The sequence below is a fragment of the Onychostoma macrolepis genome, chromosome 19 (genome assembly GCF_012432095.1).
Source record: "Onychostoma macrolepis isolate SWU-2019 chromosome 19, ASM1243209v1, whole genome shotgun sequence".
Classification (NCBI taxonomy): Eukaryota; Metazoa; Chordata; class Actinopteri; order Cypriniformes; family Cyprinidae; genus Onychostoma; species Onychostoma macrolepis.
The window spans coordinates 4,053,794-4,073,283 of NC_081173.1; positions in this window are offsets into that span (position 1 = coordinate 4,053,794).

Genomic DNA, 19,490 nt, shown 5'->3' on the forward strand with positions numbered 1-19,490 from the left:
ACAAAAGTGATTTAGTGAAGAGAAGTGAGAGATTTTCTCTTTTTGCTGTCACTTTAAGACATTTCCAGATGCAATATACTGACTCAATATACAGTATGTAATACTAATTAATACAAATTAAACATGTTTGTCCATTTAAAAAAAAAAAAATCCATGTTGCTGTCTATTAGTCAGTGCAGTGCAGTATAATGTAACTTAAAGAGAAACAGTGTTTTCTAATTACAGTAAATAGCAAAGACTGACAAATTGAGACTAGTCTAGTAGTAGCATTTCATTTTCCATGAATTAGGTGCATAACTTATTTAAAATTAAGTTTCTGCAAACAAACCTGTTGAAAGTTCTAATACAATGAAAATTCTTTGGTACTAATTATTATTGTACTATTTATTTTCATGTAGCATCATTGTTTTGGTAAATATTTAGGTCAGGTCAATTTTAGAACTTATATCATTAATTATGAAACATTGGTTTTGCACACACACACAAACACACACTATATATATGTATGTATATATGTATATATATATATAGCCTTTTTGAAAACCATCCATGTACACTTCTGAGTTTTTATTTATTTATTATTATCATTATTATTATTTTATATCAAACTGTTGTTAGCTCAGTATAATGCATGTACCATGTAATTTTTATGCATGAGCACTAACAGATTAGATTGTATAACTTGTATAAATTGTCAACATACAATATATATAGCACTGAGCCATGTTGAATGCATGAATGCAATGGCCAGAGTTTTGCTCAGCGCAAGCTCATATACTCTCGTGAATGCTCTCGTCATAACCAACAGCATTTATACATCATGCAAATATGAGATTCATTATAGACCATTTCAGTGATTACAACAGGAGCAGAACTGTCACTGAAGCCTCAATTCTCATGAAGGTCTTTATAATCACGGTTCCTGGTGTTCATTTAACCCCAAATGCAACAAATCATCTTTTACTTTGGTAATATGTGACAATTCTAAATCATCCTTCCTGTCATCAGCAGGGCTCTGCAGCAGTGTGTGTCCAGAAACACCTCCTCTACCCACATACCAACTGGATGCTCATTAACCATTACATCCATACTCTCACCAGCATGTTCACTCACCTAATCTTGGCCATTTTTCTCACTCGCATTTGCAGTGGGATTCATAGCTGGTTTGACAGCCTCATACATCAGCCTCTGCTCAAATGTCTCTGTAGACTCTAGCACTTATAACCACACTCAAAGCTCTTACAGCTCAAATAAATCAGAGATGGACTATTACTGTACCGTGCATCACTGGGAAGAGCAGTTTTTGTCTTGGGAACTCATTTCTTCTAAAATATTTTTTAAGAAGTATTTATGTCTTGTATGCTTTTTTATTGCAATTTTTCTGTACAGAAAAGTTTAGGGACCAATTCTCACTATTAACTGGCTGCTTATTAGCTTACATATTACTAGCATATTGACTGTTTATTAGTACTGATAAACAGTGTTGGGAGTAACTGTTTGTTTTTTTGTTTTTGTTTTTTTACAAAATAAATGTAACTGTGGTCTGTTACAATTACTGACAGAAAAAGTTTAATTAAATTAGTTACTTATGAAAATGTTAACGAAAGTGGTTACATCTGAATATTTTAATATTTTCACACAAACACACACACACACACACACACACACACACACACTATATATATATATACAGTGGGGCAAAAAAGTATTTAGTCAGCCACCAATTGTGCAAGTTCTCCCACTTAAAAAGATGTAAAGGCCTGTAATTTTCATCATAGGTATACCTCAACTATGAGAGACAAAATGAGAAAAAAAAAATCCAGAAAATCACATTGTAGGATTTTTAAAGAATTAATTGGTAAATTCCTCGGTAAAATAAGTATTTGGTCACCTACAAACAAGGAAGATTTCTGGCTCTCACAGACATGTAACTTCTTCTTTAAGAGGCTCCTCTGTCCTCCACTCGTTACCTGTATTAATGGCATCTGTTTGAACTCGTTATCAGTATAAAAGACACCTGTCCACAACCTCACAACAGTCCAACTCCAAACTCCACCATGGCCAAGACCAAAGAGCTGTCAAAGGACACCAGAAACAAAATTGTAGACCTGCACCAGGCTGGGAAGACTGAATCTGCAATAGGTAAGCAGCTTGGTGTGAAGAAATCAACTGTGGGAGCAATTATTAGAAAATGGAAGACATACAAGACCACTGATAATCTCCCTCAATCTGGTGCTCCACGCAAGATCTCACCCCATGGCGTCAAAATGATCACAAGAACTGTGAGCAAAAATCCCAGAACTACACGGGGGACCTAGTGAATGACCTGCAGAGAGCTGGGACCAAAGTAACAAAGGCCTCAAATCCTGCAGTGCCAGACGTGTCCCCCTGCTTAAGCCAGTACATGTCCGGGCCCGTCTGAAGTTTGCTAGAGAGCATTTGGATGATCCAGAAGAGGATTGGGAAAATGTCATATGGTCAGATGAAACCAAAATATAACTTTTTGGTAAAAACTCAACTTGTCGTGTTTGGAGGAGAAAGAATGCTGAGTTGCATCCAAAGAACACCATACCTACTGTGAAGCATGGGGGTGGAAACATCATGCTTTGGGGCTGTTTTTCTGCAAAGGGACCAGGAAGACTGAACCGTGTAAACGAAAGAATGAATGGGGCCATGTATCGTGAGATTTTGAGTGAAAACCTCCTTCCATCAGCAAGGGCATTGAAGATGAAACGTGGCTGGGTCTTTCAGCATGACATTGATCCCAAACACACCGCCCGGGCAACGAAGGAGTGGCTTCGTAAAAAGCATTTCAAGGTCCTGGAGTGGCCTAGCCAATCTCCAGATCTCAACCCCATCGAAAATCTTTAGAGGGAGTTGAAAGTCCGTGTTGCCCAGCGACAGCCCCAAAACATTACTGCTCTAGAGGAGATCTGCATGGAGGAATGGGCCAAAATACCAGCAACAGTGTGTGACGTTTGACCTCTGTCATTGCCAACAAAGGGTATATAACAAAGTATTGAGATGAAATTTTGTTATTGACCAAATACTTATTTTCCACCATAATTTGCAAATAAATTATTTAAAAATCGTACAATGTGATTTTCTGGATTTTTTTTTCTCATTTTGTCTCTCATAGTTGAGGTATACCTATGATGAAAATTACAGGCCTCTCTCATCTTTTTAAGTGGGAGAACTTGCACAATTGGTGGCTGACTAAATACTTTTTTGCCCCACTGTATATATATATATATATAAATGCACTGGACAAAATTATTGGTACCCTTAACTTAATATTTGGTAGCACCCCCTTTGGAAAAAAATAACTGAAATCAATCGCTTCCTGTAACCATGAATGAGTTTCTTACACCTCTCTACTGGAATTTTGGACCACTCTTTTTTGTAAACTGCTCCAGGTCATTCAGATTTGAAGGATGCCTTCTCCCAACTGCTGTTTTGAGATCTCTCCACAGGTGTTCTATGGGTTTCAGATCTGGACTCATTGTTGGCCATTTCAGAACTCTCCAGTGCTTTGTTTGTAACCATTTCTGGGTGTGTTTTTTTTCTTGTTTGTTATCAACTTTTTTTTTTTTTTTTTTTTTTACACACAACATCACCAGTCAAAAGGAAGAGAGAGAAGGAGGGAAAAAAGAATAAAACAAAACAAGTCATTCCTTTATATAACCAAGTATGTTAAAGGAAAAACACTGCCAAGCATCAATAGTAGAGGGCTTGGCCCCATTAATTTGCGCTATTGTACATTCACAAGTAACTATTTTCAGGAGGCTATGGATCCAATATGTTTTTCCACACATGTGCGGTGTAAACCAGTTCTGTATTATTGTCTTCTTCGCAGCCGTAAAACCAGCAAACAACATTCTATTTTGTATTAAGCTTATACAGATACCAGAATCATCATTAAGAAGACACAAACTTGGGTTAGCAAAGCAATCAGTTTGAAGTAAGGATGATAAAACCAGGTTTACATGTGTCCATAGATTAATGACGATAGGACACTCCCAAAACATATGAAGAAAAGTACCTGATGATGCAGTATTACATATATGGCAGTCAAAATTTGGTTGTAGTTTTGTTTTAAATCTTTTGTAAGGAGTTATGTATGCTCTACAGTATGAATGACTTTGAAGTGAATAAGACGATGAGACAAGTTTTTAGATGTTAAGCTGAGGTTAGACCACACTTTCTCCCAGTCGACAGATAAATTAAGGTCAGATAATTCCCGATTCCAAATAGATTGAATAGAAAGAGGTTTTGTAATGCAATCAATAATTATATTATATTATATATTAAGGAAACAGATGGCCAACCAGAAGATGGTGCAATCCAATCCCGCATAGGATGAGAGGAAATGGGAGATGCCCAAGGAATTCCATGTGCTTTGAGAGCAGAACGTAATTGAAAAAAGACTAAATATGTGGATGCTGATAAACAAAATTTTCTTAATCATACAAATTAAATGTTCACCGAAGCCGAAACTTTGCAGAACTGCCAACATATAATTCCACTCTAGCCTGTCAAAGGCTTTTTCTGCATCAAGTGAAAAAACGCACAAGGTCTGCAAAGTCAAGAATAAGAAAGAGTCGACACATTGTCAGCATACTGACGCAATTTGCATTGTTAAAGGCGCTATACAAATAATAGTGACTTCAATTGTTAAATGTAACTTAACTTAAGCACCCCCTTAGTTTTATTAAGAGCGCAGGAGAAGGCTGAGAATTTATAATATTTATTCTGGAAACGTGCCTCGTCAGATTGTTTTAAATGTGTCTCTTGTATCAGTGCACAGGAAATCGATTTACGGTGTAAATATTCTAATACACGAGTACGTTTAAGAGCAGAATTTAGGCCATTCACATTTAATGATAAAATATTTAGAGTATGCATTGAATATTCATAATCCCAAAATTGTATTCAGTAAATGACGAAAAGCAAAAGCACTCCCATTCTGTAAGTAACATGTAAACACTGGTGTGCATTCTAGATACCAAACCACCTAGATGAAAAATCCTTTTAGAAATAAGGTAAAATAAATAAAGGTATGAATGTCTGCTGTAAAAAATAAAAGCAACACAGAAACTGGAACTATAACGGGGCTGACGAGATTTGAGACGTGCGGATCCAAGTGCAAGCTTTTATTTACAGGCATGGTCATAAATACAGGCAGGGTCGAGCAATGGCAAACAGGTATGGCAGGGACAAGACAAAGAGTAATCCTAGGGCAAGCAAAGGTCGACGATGGGCGAACAGTATCCAAAAGGGCAAGGCAGAGAGATAATCCAGGTACACAGGCTATAATCCAGGTAAGGAAATAAACAGAGTCCGAACAGTGAGACAGGGGTAAATACAGGGAACACAGACTAGAAAATAACAAACATTCCGTAAAGCAGCTGACACTAGGGGAGTGAAAAACGCAGGACAATACAGGAACTGAATAGAAACACGGAATGGCATGGAAAGGGTTAATTCAGAAAACACAGGCTAGAAAACGAACACAGGAAAACAGGCAATGCTAGACTAGGATTACTAACAAGGGCTCTGTAGAGTAGCTATCACTAGGAGAGGGATACGTGCATACAATACTCAGTAGTGAGGGAAAGAAAGTCCAGGGTTTAAATAAGGTATGTAATCAGTGTGTGCGTAGGATCAGGTGTGCGTGTGATTAGTGCAATCAGCCGTGTGTGCAATCAGTGCAATGAATGATGGGCAATGGAGTCCAGTGTCATGGAGTGAGTGACCTCTGGTGGAGGGTGAATGGAAGTTCACAGACCGGATTCGTGACAGGAACAACAAACAACTATAAACAAGAAACAACTCAGACCGCACATTACTGAGAACATAGGTCTGACTGAGCAACAAAAAATGGTGATGATACGTGACCCGTCCACTTCAATGTCCCCAAAAGGCCCACATAGTCATAAATTATTGCAATTAAACCTACTCTCCATTAGACTCCTCCAAAGAAAAAAAAAAAAAAAAAAAAGGTTGTTAGTCTTACCAGTAAAGAGAGAGTTGTGCCGGGAGGAGAGCGAGAGAGAGGAAAAATAAATAAATAAATTAAAAAAAGAGATTCAACAAGTGTCCATGTCCACTTTTATTATCCTCTCCTGGGCAGCTGGAATCGCCTCCATCCCGGTCATTAAGTTCTTCTCGCTGGGCCGAAGAGATGGAGATGGTGGCCGCTGTTTTCCCGTCGCTTTGTAGAGCTGCAGCATAGGTCTTCTTCTGTGACAGTGAGCTGATAAAATCCTCCGCTTTCTGAGGAGAGTCGAACATCATCTGTTCACCTTTGTGTCGTAGTTTAACCGCCGGATAGGTGAGAAAGGGCTGGAGACCAAGTGCTGTCATCTTCTTAAAGGCTGTATTAAATCTCTTTCTCTTGGTAGTTGTGGCTGGACTAAAGTCGGGAAAAAACAGCAGCGTAACATTGTCCTGTGCACATCTCACCGGATATGCCTGCCGAGCACCCCTTGGGATCGCCGATCTATCATGCCACCTCAGCACACGGAAGATGAGAGTATGCGGCCGATCTGAGTTGTTCCTTCCAATCTCGATATCACAGCCTTTCAGTGAAAGGATCCACTTGGAAAGATTAGCTCTGAGGAAGCCAGCTGCATCAGAGCCTTCTGCCCCCTTCGGCAACCCCACCAGTCTCACGTTATTTCTCCTGCTCCTATCCTCAGTGTCCGTCATCTTCTCAGTGAGTTGCTCCAGCTGATTTCTTAAGTCTGTGACTGTCCTCCTATCCTCATGTACAGCTGCTTGAACGGAATCGACGTGCTAGTGTCTGCTAGTGCCTCAAGCTCCACTCTTAGCTCTTTAACAGAATTGTTGGTCGCTTGTACGTCCACAGGCAGGTCACGCAATGCTGGGGTCAGTACAGAGTCTACCGCATCTGTTATGCTGCGTCCCAATGTGCCTACTTATACTACGCCTTAAAGTGTGCTATTTTGGTGAAGAAAAAGTACACACTTTTGAGTGTGTAGTAGAAGAGTAGGCAAGCTTTGGGACATACTATCACGTCACACAACTGCGTCTTTAACGGACCGCTCTGTCGCATCTGTTACATGCACCCTGTCACTGTAAACTGGCCTGTCAATCATCTTGTCACTGTTAACATCCTCCGCATTTCATTTCATACGGTATTGGAGAGAAAAAAGTAGCTTGTTGATCTGCCAGTCTGTTCTCTTTATAATGATGCATTTAAAAGGAAGAGGAAAAATTGTATAAACTTGTTAAATCATCTAAACCAACAACATGTATGTTAGACCCTATCCCATCTAAACTACTAAAAGAGCTGCTTCCAGAAGTCATAGATCCACTTTTGGCTATTATTAATTCATCATTGTCATTAGGATATGTCCCCAAAACCTTCAAATTGGCTGTTATTAAGCCTCTCATTAAAAAAACACAACTTGACCCCAAAGATCTAGTTAATTACAGACCGATCTCAAATCTCCTTTTTCTGTCAAAGATACTAGAAAAGGTAGTATCCTCACAATTATATTCCTTCTTAGAGAAAAATGGTATCTGTGAGGAATTCCAGTCAGGATTTAGATCGTATCATAGTACTGAGACTGCTCTCATTAGAGTTACAAATGACCTGCTTCTATCATCTGATCGTGGTTGTATCTCTTTATTAGTTCTACTGGATCTTAGCGCTGTGTTCGACACTATCGACCACAACATTCTTTTGAATAGACTAGAAAACTTTGTTAGCATTAGTGGAAGTGCCTTAGCATGGTTCAAATTGTACTTATCTGATCGCCCATCAGTTCGTAGCAGTGAATGAAGAGGTATCATATCGATCACAAGTGCAGTATGGAGTACCTCAAGGCTCAGTACTAGGGCCGTTACTTTTCACGCTTTACATGTTACCCTTGGGAGATATTATCAGGAGACATGGTGTTAGCTTTCACTGTTATGCTGATGATACTCAGCTCTATATTTCTTCACGGCCTGATGAAACACACCAAATTGAGAAACTAACGGAATGCATAGTCGATATAAAAAACTGGATGACGAGTAATTTTTTACTGCTAAATTCTGAAAAACAGAGGTGTTAATTATCGGACCTAAAAACCCCACATGTAATAACCTAGAACATTATCTAACACTTGATGGCTGCTCTGTCAATTCTTCTTCATCAGTCAGGAACCTAGGTCTGCTGTTTGATAGCAATCTTTCATTTGAAAGCAATGTTTCTAGCATTTTTCCATCTCAAAAACATATCTAAATTGCGACCTATGCTCTCAACGTCAAATGCAGAAATGTTAATTCATGCGTTTATGACCTCAAGGTTAGACTATTGTAATGCTTTATTGGGTGGTTGTTCTGCATGCTTGATCAACAAACTACAGTTGGTCCAAAATGCAGCAGCTAGAGTCCTTACTAGAACCAGGAAATATGACCATATTAGCCCGGTTCTGTCAACACTGCACTGGCTCCCTATCAAACATCGGATAGATTTTAAAATCTTGTTAATTACTTATAAAGCCCTGAATGGTTTAGCTCCTCAGTACTTGAGCAAGCTCTTATCACATTATAGTCCTCCACGTCCACTGCGTTCTCAAAACTCTGGCCGTTTGATAATACCTAGAATATCAAAATCGACTGCGGGCGGCAGATCCTTTTCCTATTTAGCACCCAAACTCTGGAACAATCTACCTAACACTGTTCGGGAGGCAGACACACTCTGTCAGTTTAAATCTAGATTAAAGACCCATCTCTTTAGCCTGGCTTACACATAACACACTAATACGCTTCTATTATTCAAATCCGTTAAAGTATTGTTAGGCTGCATTAATTAGATCAACCGGAACCGGGAACACTCCCCATAACACACGATGTACTCGTTACATCGTAAGTAGAATGGCATCTACGCTAATATTTGTCTGTTTCTTTCCTGTTCTGTTTCTCAGTCCGTATCCGATCAGATGGTGGATCAGCACCAAGAGATGATGTCTACAGCCCTGTCAGCGGAGACCAGGACACCCAGATGACCCCCAGAGACATATCCCCAGCAAAAACCTTGATTAAAATAAAATAAAACAAAAAATATATAACAAAATAACTAAAAATATAAGAAAATACCTAACTACATAATACTACTATTGTTAGAAACTGCAACAAAATTAAAATAGAAATATAAACTTTTGAACTGCGGGTTTCGTCTGGTCAGAGGAGAATTGGCCCCCCGACTGAGCCTGGTTTCTCCCAAGGTTTTTTTCTCCATTCTGTCACAGAGGGAGTTTTGGTTCCTTGCCGCTATCGCCTCTGGCTTGCTCAGTTGGGGACACTTAATTTCCAGCGATTATCGACGATTTGATTGCACAGATACTATTTAAACTAAACTGAGCTAGATAATGACATCTCTGAATTCAATAATGAAATGCCTTTAACTGAAAATTTAGTGTTTAATCTTATCATTATACATTACTGACACTCTATTTGATACTGTTAAGTGCTTTGACACAATCGGTATTGTTAAAAGCGCTATATAAATAAAGGTGACTTGACTTGACTTGAAGAAAATAGGCAGCAACTATGTTCAGCTTTATCAAAGACTTTTTATGAAAAAAAAAACCTTTCAGATTGCATCAAATATTTTGAAATGCTTGTGAAATTGTCCTACATTTATGATATTTTCAATCACTTATGACTGAAAAACTTGTGTCTATAAATAATACTGTAGTTTCCTTAAAAAATAAAAAAAAAATAGAAAAATGGGCCAAACGTCTTTCTAAATCAAACTATCATGTCAGAATTTGTCAGATTTTCTGATTAATCAGCCCTTCCCAAGGTCTCAAGATTCAGACAGTTGTGCGATTATTTTCCAGCTCAAGATGATCAGGTTATCTTTATTGAAAATCCTTTTATAAACCTGTGAATTATGGGGATAAGGATAGCCAATGCAATCTTATTGCAATTCGTATCAATGTTTTGGTATAAATTTAAATGAACTGTATAAATTCATACATCTCATTTCTATGTTTTTGTATGATCTGCTCACACCCCAGTGGAGGTTTAGAGTTGGTTATGTGTCATGTTTAAATGAACAACCAACCAACAGAAACCTTTGTTTGCTTTCAACAATATTGGAAAATTCCAGATTCCCAACTTCTCCTAAAAAAAGTTGTTGTTGTTGTCTTTGTTTTTCCTTGATTATATCCACCTGTGTCTTCTTTGCAAATTAATTAGAATATGCATATACATCCTCATGTTTTCATTAATCAAGGTCTGGTATATCATGGGGATTTTTCCTGCCTTGCTGTCATTATAAATCACGTCATATCATCTTTGAAATGCTTGATTTGTCTAATTATTTTCTTCAATAAATTCCTACTTCCCTTGAAGTAAATGAGGAGGCTCCAGAGGAGATGATGCAAGAAGACCGAATTCCAAGCTACAGGTATAAGAGCTAATCCCAAATAACCATATTTCCTTTGGATTTATTTTTCCTCTTCTTCATAAAACAAACTCTTAGATCCTAGATTGTCTTGTTGTAGTGTCTCTATAGCCACATAGTTACCAACAGTATCCACAAAGCTTCACACTTAGATGCTTTCAGGTGTGGATATCGATCTTTCTCTTGTCTTTTCCCCATACGGGAAACCATCTGTGAACTACCACAACTGTAGAGGTACTGTAGACAGGGTCTCTATTGGGGTTTTTGTCAACTCAAAACAATTGTACAGAGTTTTCCTTGGATGTTGAAACATTTCCTCTACTATATGTATACTGTAATTGCTGTCCAACAAACTTTAAATAATCTGCCTATAAATTAATTGAACCATCCAAATTAAAATTATCTTCCAAACAATATAATCAACCACCAGTGTCTTGATGTTCATAACAACAATTTATAAACAATTAAACAACAATTATCAGATCCATAGGGGGATTTATGCAACATATTTAATACATTATTGTGTGCATGCCTATACATATAATCTGTACTTATTTTTATGTTCAAAATATTAAATATCTAAACAGTATATACTCATAAATGTGCTTTTGTGATCATGTTTATTCAATGTCTATTATCTGGTTTTAAGCAGGGGTTCTATTATTGTGCCAGCTTAAAATGAAGGAAATGCGTCTCAAACAGTGGAATAGAGTGTTTTAAGAAGAACATCTCTTATATCCCAACACTGTTCAGTTATCCATAGTCACATCAGCTCATCAGAGGCACTACTGATCTTCTCTATAGTTCCCTGAGCTGTCCATTTCAGAAAAAAACATTAGTGCTCTTTGAGCTGTGCCCTACACTACAATAGAAGTACATGTGCATCTCAACAAATTAGAATACTTCATAAGACCAATAAAAAAAAAAAAACATTTTTAGTGAATTTTTGGCCTTCTGGAAAGTATGTTCATGTACTGTATATGTACTCAATACTTGGTTAGTTGCTCCTTTTGCTTTAATTACTGCCTCAATTTGGCGTGGCATGGAGGTGATCAGTTTGTGGCACTGCTGAGGTGGTATGGAAGCCCAGGTTTCTTTGACAGTGGCCTTCAGCTCATCTGCATTTTTTGGTCTCTTGTTTCTCATTTTCCTCTTGACAATACCCCATAGATTCTCTATGGGGTTCAGGTCTGGCGAGTTTGCTGGCCAGTCAAGCACACCAACACCATGGTCATTTAACCAACTTTTGGTGTTTTTGGCAGTGTGGGCAGGTGCCAAATCCTGCTGGAAAATAAAATCAGCATCTATAAAAAGCTGGTCAGCAGAAGAAAGCATGAAGTGCAACAAAATGTCTTGGTAAACGGGTGCAGTGACTTTGGTTTTCAAAAAACACAATGGACCAACACCAGCAGATGACATTGCACCCCAAATCATCACAGACTGTGGAAACTTAACACTGGACTTCAAGCAACTTGGGCTATGAGCTTCTCCACCCTTCCTCCAGACTCTAGGACCTTGGTTTCCAAATGAAATACAAAACTTGCTCTCATCTGAAAAGAGGACGTTGTACCACTGGGCAACAGTCCAGTTCTTCTTCTCCTTAGCCCAGGTAAGATGCCTCTGACGTTGTCTGTGGTTCAGGAGTGGCTTAACAAGAGGAATATGACTGTATATAACTGTAGCCAAATTCCTTGACACGTCTGTGTGTGGTGGCTCTTGATGCCTTGACCCCAGCCTCAGTCCATTCCTTGTGAAGTTCACCCAAATTCTTGAATCGATTTTGCTTGACAATCCTCATAAGGCTGTGGTTCTCTCGGTTGGTTGTTTTGAGTTGATTAGCTGATTGGCATGTCAACATATTCTAATTTGTTGAGATAGTGAATTGGTGGGTTTTTGTTAAATGTGAGCCAAAATCATCACAATTAAAAGAACCAAAGACTTAAACTGCTTCAGTCGGTGTGCATTGAATTTATTTAATACACGAGTTTCACAATTTGAGTTGAATTACTGAAATAAATGAACTTTTCCACGACATTCTAATTTATTGAGATGCACCTGTAGGTCTTCAGAGGGGAAAAAATGGGCATCAAAGTACATTTAGATTTTTTTTTTCTTTATGATAATCTAGCCACTCTTTATCCTCCAAAGCATTATAAATATCAATCAAACTATGGAGCCTCCTAAAACTACAGGTTTTACAGAACACCTAGTTACTGTTGGTCACTTAGTCTTTGTTTCATGCTTGTGTTCCTTGTCCCTCGCTTGTGTGTCTAGTCAAGCGTGTATGTTTTATCTCTCTCAGGTTGATGCACCTGTTCATTATTTGTTAATGAGAGTTTAGCTGATTGAGTCGGCCAATAAAAACACCAGAGGAGAAGAAGCATGAGAAGACAGACCTGTTAGCCATCTTTTATTATGGCTTAGTATATACTTTTGGTAATACTTTGTTGTAAGGGCCAGGAATAGTAAAGCTTGTCCTCTTTAACAGTGCTGTTAAACTAAATATACAAAGTTTTGTAAGAAGCTGAAATAACTTCAACATTAACAACAACATTGAAATAAGAGCGCATGCATTTTTATGTGCACAAGACTGACTGATCAGCCATAATTTATCTGTCAATCAGATGCACGTAAAATCACTTTTTCTGTGAGCGTGCTTTGGATGTGTGTGTACATGTATGGGGTTAGATCTCTGCCACAATTCTGAGCGCACAAAAGTGCATTTTGCATGCACGCGAACTGAGTTTTGTGGAGAAAATGTTCGTCTTGCAAAGAAGAAAGTACTTTGAGCGCACAAAAATCAATACTGCATTTAAAATAAGCTTTTGGATGTGTGCAGACCTTCTCTTTTGCGCGTGAAATGTTTCACTAACTTTCACTAACTTGCTCCCCTGATGTTAGAATATGCCATAATTCCAAACGACATCAATCTTAATAACTACTATTAATCTTGTATTTAATAATTTACAACTGATATATAATTGTTCATGAGGACTGGAAGTGAAAAATGCCTTATATTCAGGGGTGCATAATTATTAGGCATGTTTTCTTTTACAGATAAAATAAGCCAAAAAAAAGAGATGGTTTAATGGTCTACAACAAAATAGAATGAATTTTGGTGATAAAATAAACAAATATTTAATTACTATAATACTAATTTCTCGCTAGAAATAACATTAAAAGTGCAAAACGTTAGTCAGTAATATGCATTTACACACAAACTGACAACCAAAAGCAACTTTCAGATGACATCTTTATTTTTTTAGTTCAACCGCCACGGAATGTAACACACAGGATTGTGGGATATCAAAGGCAGCGAAGGATACATCTATGCTGCCTTCAAAATTCGATCAGAAGAAGGTACCTCCGGAGACAGGAAGAAAAGCAGAATTTGGATTCGGACGTGACTTGCTGCTTTAGAATGCTGCCTCCGAAGGCAGCATTTTAGAGCTTTTTGGACGCAGCCTATGTATGAACGGACGATTTATTAATATCCAAAATGAGACGATGTGAACATCTCGGAGAGCTGAACACTCTTCTACAGTGTATGTTTCATTCATACTCGAAGCCGAAGGGCGCTCTCACGCAGACAGTCCAAAACGACCTAGTAGAAGTAAAAACTTAACACGTGCAGAAAATCTCTAATATGAATATGAATATGGGATCCCGCTATCGCTGTAGCTAAAAAGATCATTTCAAGTAATTTCCAGGTAATAAATATAGTATATGAATAATGCAGTGATAATTAACATACAATTTATTACAGTATATGAACTATTCTGCCTTATTATGTGTTTGTATAAACCAATCATAAAATTGTAATTAGGAAAATACAGAAAAAAAAAGAAAAATATATATATAATACAAATTATTGGTTATAATCCAGCCGTGTATTTGATTTCTTAGCCAATTAAAAGACATAATTAAAAAAAGGCGCCTGATATTATTTTCATCTAAACTACTAGATGGCACAAAAACATAGCGTAGCACTTTCCAAAACATTCACTTTTCAAGATGCATGTGTGTATTTATCTGATCTTTAACACGATCGCGCGGCAGCGCAAAGTTGATTCTGTGCTTACTTGATCTAATATTTTATGTTTTTTTAAATGTTGTAGATTTAAGTAGAAAATGAGAAAATAAGTAGAAAAATCACTAAAATTAATGCATATGTTTTGAGACAAAGGTCTTCTTTATGATTTCCAGCTTTGTTTAAGATAATTAAAGCAACAGTTTATAAATAACGAAAGAATATGTAAACGTATGGTATTTGGGGTAAAAAGCGCCCCTGCTGTTGGGGCTAAAGGGCACAGCAATTAACATAATAATTGACAGATGGCTGACTTTCCCATTTGTTGCATGACATGGTTAGATTCAGATGGTAAATATCATATATTAGGTTGGGTCTCTATATTAGAGGTAATCACCACGTTTAGAATGAAACCATCATACAAACCCGATTCCAAAATAGTTGGGACACTGTCAGGGCCGTAGCTAGAGGATTGCCCCCCACACACACACATATCATATACTGTACAATATACAAGCATGGAGGCCCATATATATCCTAATAGGTGTTTCTTACAAAATAACAAAACAGTTAACAAATAAATGCATATAAAGGTTTTTTACTGAACCTAATGCCTAATGCATTTGCACCTGAGTAGCGAGCCAGACTACTACCATCTGACCAAGTTTCAGCTCTCTAACTCTTACGATTTGGGCTGCACGATCAGTTTTAGCACGGAATAATAATAATAATAATAATAATAATAATAAATCCTAACAAATACAATAGGATTTCAGCACTGCGTGCTTGAACCCCTAAAAATAAAACCTGGGGTTTTGAGTACGCTATATGGTCGGTGGCCGACACGCGCCAGTAGCCTAAATAAAATTATGTGGTGGCGGCAGCGGTGGTCGATAGTTTACATGACAACATACTAACCTGTCTTAAGGTCTTGATAGACTGGGATACAGCAATTCTCCTGGCCTCTCTCTCCTTCTTTTCATTCCGTTTCTGGTAACTTATATTTTCTTTTCCCCGACATTGTCAGTCAGCATGTACATTAGTGATGGGTCGTTCTTGAACGATTCGTTCTTTTTGAACGAATCTTTAATGTGACTCGGGAAGAACGAGTCGTCTCGGAGAGTGATTCGTTCAGTCACGCATGCGCAACATCCTATAGGTTCTGCACTGAATTAGTTTAGTTTCGAGTAGTTTCGAGTCTTCGGATTTGAGTCATTCGTTCATCACGTGACAGCCCCATACGCGTAACCAATGCAGTCAGAGCCGGAAAGAGAATTGATTAGTTCGTCTCCCGAGTCTTCGGGTTTGAGTCGTTCGTTCATCATGTGACAGTCTCATAAGCTACACCTATTCAGTCTGAGGGAAAAATACTTAATAATAACAATAATAACCAACTCTTTAGTTTATTACCTTTGTTACCACATTCAGTGTTATGGAAAAGAACCATCATGACAGAAATTCACATTTATAAACTGTAATTAAAAAGCTACAATTTGAGACCAGAAACGCATCACGTAACTGTAAGAGTAAATAATAATAATAATAACTATGCACCCGTTTGTAAGGAAGCTTGTAAATTATGTAATTTATCTGTCCAATGCTGTCACATCACGTGACAAAAGAACGAATGACTCGAAAGACTCGAGAGATGAACTAATCAATTCTCTTTCCGGCTCTGACTGCATAGGTTTACCTTATGAGGCTGTCACGTGATGAACGAACGCCTCAAACCCGAAGACTTGTCAGATAAGAGGTGAGGTGAGCTAATAATAGACAGACCCAGATAAACAATGAATTAATCTTTTATGTTTCTTATAGCATTAGTTTTGTATTGTTTGTAGTGTGATCAACATTTCAAAGTTTCAAATTTCAATATTTTATTCAGAATACAACATAGATGATGTATCAAATGTTTAAACTGAGGAAATGTATCATTTTAAGGGAAAACTAAGTTGATTTTAAATTTCATGGCATCAACACATCTCAAAAAAGTTGGAACAAGGCCATGTTTACCACTGTGTGGCATCCCCTCTTCTTTTTATAACAGTCTGCAAACGTCTGGGGACTGAGGAGACAGGAATAGGAATGTTGTCCCATTCTTGTCTAATACAGGCTTCTAGTTGCTCAACTGTCTTAGGTCTTCTTTGTCGCATCTTCCTCTTTATGATGCGCCAAATGTTTTCTATGGGGGAAAGATCTGGACTACAGGCTGGCCATTTCAGTACCCGGATCCTTCTTCTATGCAGCCATGATGTTGTAATTGATGCAGTATGTGGTCTGGCATTGTCATGTTGGAAAATGCAAGGTCTTCCCTGAAAGAGACGATGTCTGGATGGGAGCATATGTTGTTCTAGAACTTGGATATACCTTTCAGCATTGATGGTGCCTTTCCAGATGTTTAAGCTGCCCATGCCTCACGCACTCATGCAACCCCAAACCATCAGAGATGCAGGCTTCTGAACTGAGCGCTGATAACAATTTGGGTTGTCCTTGTCCTCTTTAGTCCGGATGACATGGCGTCCCAGTTTTCCAAAAAGAACTTCAAATTTTGATCCGTCTGACCACAGAACAGTTTTCCACTTTGCTACAGTCCATTTTAAATGAGCCTTGGCCCAGAGAAAACGCCTGTGCTTCTGGATCATGTTTAGATATGGCTTCTTTTTTGACCTACAGAGTTTTAGCCGGCAACGGCGAATGGCACGGTGGATTGTGTTCACTGACAATGTTTTCTGGAAGTATTCCCGAGCCCATGTTGTGATTTCCATTACAGTAGCATTCCTGTATGTGATGCAGTGCCGTCTAAGGGCCCGAAGATCACGGGCATCCAGTATGGTTTACGGCCTTGACCCTTACGCACAGAGATTGTTCCAGATTCTCTGAATCTTTGGATGATATTATGCACTGTAGATGATGATAACTTCAAACTCTTTGCAATTTTTCTATGAAAACTCCTTTCTGATATTGCTCCACTATTTTTCGCCTCAGCATTGGGGGAATTGGTGATCCTTTTCCCATCTTGACTTCTGAGAGACACTGCCACTCTGAGAGGCTCTTTTTATACCCAATCATGTTGCCAATTGACCTGATAAGTTGCAAATTGGTCCTCCAGCTGTTCCTTATATGTACATTGAACTTTTCCGGCCTTTTATTGCTACCTGTCCCAACTTTTTTTGAATGTGTAGCTCTCATGAAATCCAAAATGAGCCAATATTTGGCATGACATTTCAAAATGTCTCACTTTCAACATTTGATATGTTATCTATATTCTATTGTGAATAAAATATAAGTTTATGAGATTTGTAAATTATTGCATTCCTTTTTTATTCACAATTTGTACAGTGTCCCAACTTTTTTGGAATCGGGTTTGTATTTAAAAACATGATATTAATCATATCATATAATAAAATAGAATTTGTTGTTACTACTGTAAATATATATTCAATTATTATTGGATCTCCTTCCATACTTTCAGAATATTTACTTATTACAATGATTTTGTTTCTGTATTTTAAAATATATGTTTGATATTAACATATTTTAATGACAGTATATTTATTAAACAAAAATTAATACTTTTATTTTTCAAAATAAGCAGAAAATAGTACAAACTTTGCTAAAGTGATTGTTTTAAACAAGTATTATTATTTAAACAAAAAACTTTATTTTAGCTGAAGTATTTGTATCAATAGCGTGTACCTTTTACCCCATGTGTGGGGTAAAAGGCCCCTCTTGCCACCTCATACATTTATAAGATTTTTAAACAAAATAAACAACTTGAATGATTTATTTTCACACAAAATCTGTTGCTCCATTAATGTTCAATACAACGTATATATTTTTTCTGCAATTATACATTTTAGGCGCAGTGAATAGCAAATTTTTTTCTTAAGGTGGGCCTTTAGCCCCGTTGTAACCTATAATTATTATTTATCATTATTTTTTTTTTTTTTTTACATTTCTGTCCCCCTCACTTCTGAAATGATGGCTATGCCCCTATGTGTGCAGTACAGAAAACAGCACGTGAGTCTTCTTGTGCTTGAATGAATGGTTTAAAGTCATATTAAAATGTGCACAAAGAAATTGATAAGAGGAATCGAAATTTCAATGTTATAACAAGTATCTGATTCCTGACCTTAAGTATATCCTATTCCAGAATTGGAATACATTTTTGATTCCCAAGGTACGAATTTTAAATAAAATGCTCTTTTTTTTTCACCTACTGAAAATGTGCCTTGAGTTATATATAATATAACAAACTTTTAAACCCTCATTTTTTATTTATTTATTTTTTTTATCAGACTTCTGACTTACCTTTCTTTGCTTTTCCCTTTCTTAAAAACATTCACATAATATTACGTGCACTTATTTTTCAAAATTAGTTATAAAACAATTGCTCCTGGCAAAAGCAATAGCTAATATGTTTACTTAGCACAGCATCAGATTTGACAATTTATGAAATTAATATCATGTTTTGCTCTAAAATCACTATATAATATTAATTGTGTTTGAAATAACTTGCGTTTGTGGTTCCATATTATTATTATTATTTTTATTTATTTTTTTTATCACAGAATGAGACAGAAAATATATTATTTTATAAAATTCTATATTGTGATAGAGGCTATACTGATTAGTGTTGCGTTGCAATTATGTGTTTATTGTCTTCATGCTTCATCAGTCAAACAGTCTCAAACTGTATGTTATTCAGCTGTAGTGATATCAGATGCATTTGTCCCTGTAAGGGATTTCCTGGACTGTCATAAGTTTAAATAAACACACTAAAATTGTTGTGTGTATATCAGTTGTGGTGCCATATTTGGCTGCATTTTATTTTGTGATTTCACTGTAAAAGAAAAACATTCAGAAGAGCATATACTGTTGTTACGAGGCGACTGAGAGAGGCATGAGGATCCAAATGCAAAGCTTGTTTATTAAAAGATGTGGTCAAAAATAGGCATGAGTCGATAACAACAACAGGTTTGGCGTAGGCAAGACAAAGAGTAATCCAAGGACAGACATGATCAATCTCCGGCA